This window comes from Syngnathus floridae, chromosome 19 (assembly GCF_059516105.1).
Source record: "Syngnathus floridae isolate MCC-2025c chromosome 19, RoL_Sflo_1.0, whole genome shotgun sequence".
NCBI classification, from domain to species: domain Eukaryota; kingdom Metazoa; phylum Chordata; class Actinopteri; order Syngnathiformes; family Syngnathidae; genus Syngnathus; species Syngnathus floridae.
Genome location: NC_142431.1, coordinates 2535343 through 2540573, shown reverse-complemented (window position 1 = coordinate 2540573; position 5231 = coordinate 2535343).

Sequence of the window (5231 nt, the reverse complement as noted above, 5' to 3'; positions counted from 1 at the left end):
GCAAAATGACCATCGTCCACCTGGGAGTGATTGTCTATGCCATTTGTTTAGCAACACAGGTAAGCCTGCATCTATACTGACCTATTATTTGTTGTTGTTTGTATGTATTAAAATTATTGCTGTTTTTAAAATTGTATATGTGGAAAAGCCTTTAAGATAAAATATAAAATCAATCGTAACTTGATAGGACAAGATTATGTTGATATTCTAATCCTGATTTAATGCAAATTAGATGCATTTGCACCCTATTAGATGCACCCTAACCCTAACCCTAACCCTTGCCTCAATATGATTTTATTTTATTTTTTAATTCACTCTCCTTACACCTAAGACTTGATGATTGGGATGCTGTGTGACACCCGCCCTTTGCAAATGTGGCGACAGGGTCTAAAGTTACTTTGAGTGTCAAAAGAAACCTGACACATTCGCGTGGGTAATCTAATCAGCTAAAACGTTTTTGCCTACTTTTTTGAATACCGTTTATTTTGAAATGTATTTGAATTTAATTCAAACGCTCAACTATGTTTTTTTTTTTTTAACGACTCTAATATATATATAATATAACTCAATGTCTTTATCCCACAGGTGTTCTCCCAGAACAGCACAGTCACCAGTACATGGATGAATTCCTCCAACAACAGCACGCCCACCATGGCCACAGACATGTACAGCGGCTCGAGCAACACCACTCCCTCCCCCACCGGAGCGGGCATCTCGCTGCACACCTCCGCTTCTTCCTCCGCCCTGCTCCCCATGCTAGTTGCGTTGACTTCTTTCCTGCAGAGCCTCTCTTGAAAGCTCCCCGATTCCAAATAACCAACCCCCCCCCACTATCCCAACACTGCATCAGACATGGACGAATGAAGTAATATTCCTAACCAAAATATGTAATCAAGAAAGGGGGGGGGGGGGGGAGTTGTGGCGGGGGGACCCCTAATGCTCCCTTTTTGCAGGGCATTAAAAAATGCACCTTTGACCTTTCCATTGCCACGTTGGAGATGCTCTGGGCTGCACTTAAAATGTCCCCAATCAAAATTGTGGACCTTTTTTTTTTTTGTTCTGTGGCTTCAACTCTACCCAGGCTATCAATATTCCGGTAGCTTTTGGCTCTAAAGTTTGAGAGTATTTAATAACTGAATGAGCCAAATGAGTTGTTTCCCCCTTTTAATTTGGCGCTGCCATCTTTATAGTCAAAATGTCACTTGTATGTAGCAATTCGTCCGATGTGGGACTTATTTTTCCAGAATATCCATTTCCTCTTTTACCAACTGACCCAGGAAATGACTGACCGACCACACGGGCAGTGTTAATATTAGATTTCCCCTTTACAGCTTCTATTTTGTACAAAATGTCTTGTGTATTAGTTTGACTTATGAATTATGTACAATAAATTGCTGAAAAAGAACAATATTTCTTTGAGGGTTTTTTTTGCACGTAATGATGAGCTGCTTTAATAGGCTGTCTAGCTGCCTTCGATGTCATTAAAGGGGGTTGCCAGACAGTCTAGACTGGCAGCTGGTGGACCACAAGGCCAGAGATGGACTCTGCATTCCCTGATAGCGCCACTGATCTCTTTTGGATCACATCCAGAATGCATGCTATACACGTGATGGCGTTCTGGGAATACAAGTCCAAACAAAATGGCGCGTGCATTGTTCAAAATAAACGATCCCTATAGGCGATTGCTTTTGTTCTCTTGATAGAGGCTAACCGAGTCAGCGTATGTTAAACCGTGTCAGACGTGTAGCGGACGAGTAGGGTGCTGCTCGGAATTGCCTCGGTACCAGTAAAGCCGACCTCGTGACTCATTATCCTGACCTATTGTCTGTCAATCCTCTGTGCACTATTCACTTCTGCAATAGACTCCCCCAGTCTATGAAACATCCTTTTTTTCTGGACCCATCCAATTGAAACTGTTAGTTAACATTATTGAATTTTGTTCAAATGTGGACTTTCAACCTTTTAATTTAAGACCAACCTTTGACTTGGCCATTTGAAAAGCTTTCCTTCTTGAGGCAAGTCGTCCAGGTCCTGAACTACCAAAGCAGCCCCAGACCGTCATATTTTTTAGTTTTTAGTTTCACGGTAAATATAACAAGCTGCATAATTTCAAAAAGTTCTCCAAATGTTGATCTAAAACTCTTAAGAATCATCAAAACAGCAAACACCACAATTTTCCCCGATGACTAATACTCAACATGACTTCATATCTCATGTCCTCATTGACCAGCGTGACTAACATACAGTCAGTGATGTGATGTGCAACATCCAAAAACCTTTAATCATTGAGTGTCTCCGTGAATTATTCAGGTGGTTGCCGTGGTAGCAAAGACAACGTAAACCGAAGTCCCCTTATACCTGCAAAGCTGGGAAATGGGAGTCAAGACACGATTTAAAAACATAACAGTATATAAAAGCATCCAACACCTGAGATCGTATACAAACCTTAAAATTTTTGAATTTCTCAACTGCAGTCGACAATTGTATGTTAAAATAAAAAACTCAAGTATTTCTAATTTATAATAACGTGTAATTCCTTACGGTCCAAAGTTCACCAAACATTAAATTTGTTTTTTTTTGGCTGTAGACTTTAAGGTACAAGTTTGCTCGTGAAGTTTGTGAATAATTTAAGACTCAGTGTCACATGTCTAAGCTGACTCATAATTACCAAATGTAAAGATAAGTGTCTGATTTCCTAAGACTAGTCAATGCTGTGTAACAAAACAATTCCACTCATGTAAAAATAACTTGTACTAATTTGGTAAACAAATGTTTATGTTGATCTGGAAGTTTTTTTTTTCATTTATTTCCAGCAATACGTTGACCAATTACAGGCCTAGTTTGGTATTGCCTCAATTTTAGCAAATAAGTAAGTGAACTTATTTAAATATCCATCCCAGCGAACCCAAATTTTTCCAAATACCGTCATGACGTTTGCGCACGGACTGCGGCCATTTGCACACATTTGAATTCTTGCAAAGCAAATAACTCGCTCATTTGCAAGGCTAACATCCTAGCAAACTTTCAAACGCTTACTAGCCTTTAAACAGATTACAGAAAGAAATCAAAATTATAGTATGTACAATATGTGTCACAAAAAGTTGCTGCAACTTCACACGTACAAGCTGACTTCCTTCTGCTTCCAACCAACCCCGACCACTTCTTCATTTATGTCATAGTTCAATGATGTTCCTTCCTCCTTTTTTTTATGTTCTGCATTTTGACAGCTGTCGGTTGACGCATCAGGTTTTGAAATGAAATAATAAGCCAACTTTATCCAGCGTAAGCGGATTTCAGGAACAGTTGGTCCGTTACTGTATGTCAAACTCAAGGCGTGGACAGTTGAACGGTCTTTCCTGCCAGATGGCCGCTTGCACTTCCTTTTTGGCTCCGCCGGGTTGCTGTATCAACCAACAGCTCAAGTGGATCAGCTCCAATCTAAGTTGTTTAGTTGGTTTCACCGATCGCAAGTGGCTAGATAATCAGACGGCAATTATTTTTGCTCATTCGCCGGCTTGGCTTTAAGGGAGTCCAATTTGCTGGTTGCCATGGAAACCAAACAACGGACAGCTTGGTCATGTAAAGCTGCTGCAAAATACGCCTTAAGTCAGATTGGAAATGTCTGTTTTGTTTTCCTTTTGAGAACAATGAGGCTGATTTGCCACCTCCTTTTGTCAATAGTGAACACAAACATCACAAGAAGCTTTTAATTAATATATTTAATGAATATTGACTCTGCCACCACTGACTCCTTTTGTGCTCTTCGTGTGGCCTGTTTAACACGTGACAGAGCTAACCTGATTTCATAAGCAAATCAGGTTGGATCCCCGATTTAGAGCACCGATGTCCTTCTTGCCGTCCATGGCAACCAAACTAAAGGTACCGCGGGGAGTGACTGCATAACTAGGACACCCCCTCTTGGCCCCCACTTTTGCCGAATCCTCCCATCCCTGTATAACCTTTAGGTAGGACACCTGATGCTACCACGCATGATAATAACGTCCACACGCATGAGGGTGCGTTGAAAGAAGGCCACATGAGAAGACAGGAACCTACAGCAGACATGAATAATCCTCAACACAATGCCTGTTGAATATTGCGTGAGAGTGAGAGTCGACGGGACCATCTGCTCAATGTCTTTTTTTTGGGGGGGTCTACTCAGCTGTCTGAACACGTTTTTATATTCTGGATGAAATAAACCCAAGAAGGATCATTTCATCAGAACATTGTGTTCAAAGTTGCGCTAAAAGATCGTATCTCATTTGCAACCTGACTCACTGCCCACCTGCCCCCCCCCTTCTGCTCCTTCCTCCACTCCAGCAGCAGGCACTGACATTTGTATAATGAATGTGGCTCATTTTCACGTCTGCACAACTGATGTGAAACGAGGGAGAAATGCTTTGATTAGTCCGACTTCCACCAACTGCAAGGATTGAGAACAGTCAAATTACTGTTTGTTAACACACATGTTGAGTTGAGTGAATTTATTTTTCCCGTGTATTCATAAAGGAAAAATATGAAGTTATTTAATGACTGCTTATCTTATATACAAATTTAAGTGAGCATTTCATTCTAACCAGTCCATTTAAGGCCTCAACCTGGCAAAGAGGTTGTTTTAGCATGGCACAATCAGGAAAGCAGGATTCTATTTATGTGAACATCAGTCAGGGGTAATAATTCATCAGGCCGGCCCACTGTAATGAGCCTGTGCAGACAAAGCACCCAGTTTCCAGTGCGTCCTCTTTCTCCTGGGAGCTGTGATCATAATGACAGCACTGTGAGTTGCCTGGTTTCGTGCTGAATCAACTCATTAGTATAAACAGATAATAATTGGTCAATCAGCGCCTACTCCTTTTTTTCTCACTGTTTTTAAAATTTGGGTGGTTCATATAATAATAATAATAATAATAATAATAATAATAATAATAATAATAATAATAAAAATAAAAATAATAATAATAATAATATTTGTAGTAGTAGTTACCGAGAGGTGGTGACGTCAGATGTAAACAGATTTAAACGTGACGTCATTGGTCAGAATATTATCAGAAAATCTAATAAATGTTTGTAATGTAATCAACAAGCTAATAAGAGAAATTAACATTATTTTAACAGGCTCTCGCTACAATCTTTAAATTGTTGTGATTTTAATTTTAATAATAATAATGGAAAGAAACCTACTATACAGTGGTGGTGACGTCAAGCCAAGCTCACGGCCCCATTGGTCTGAG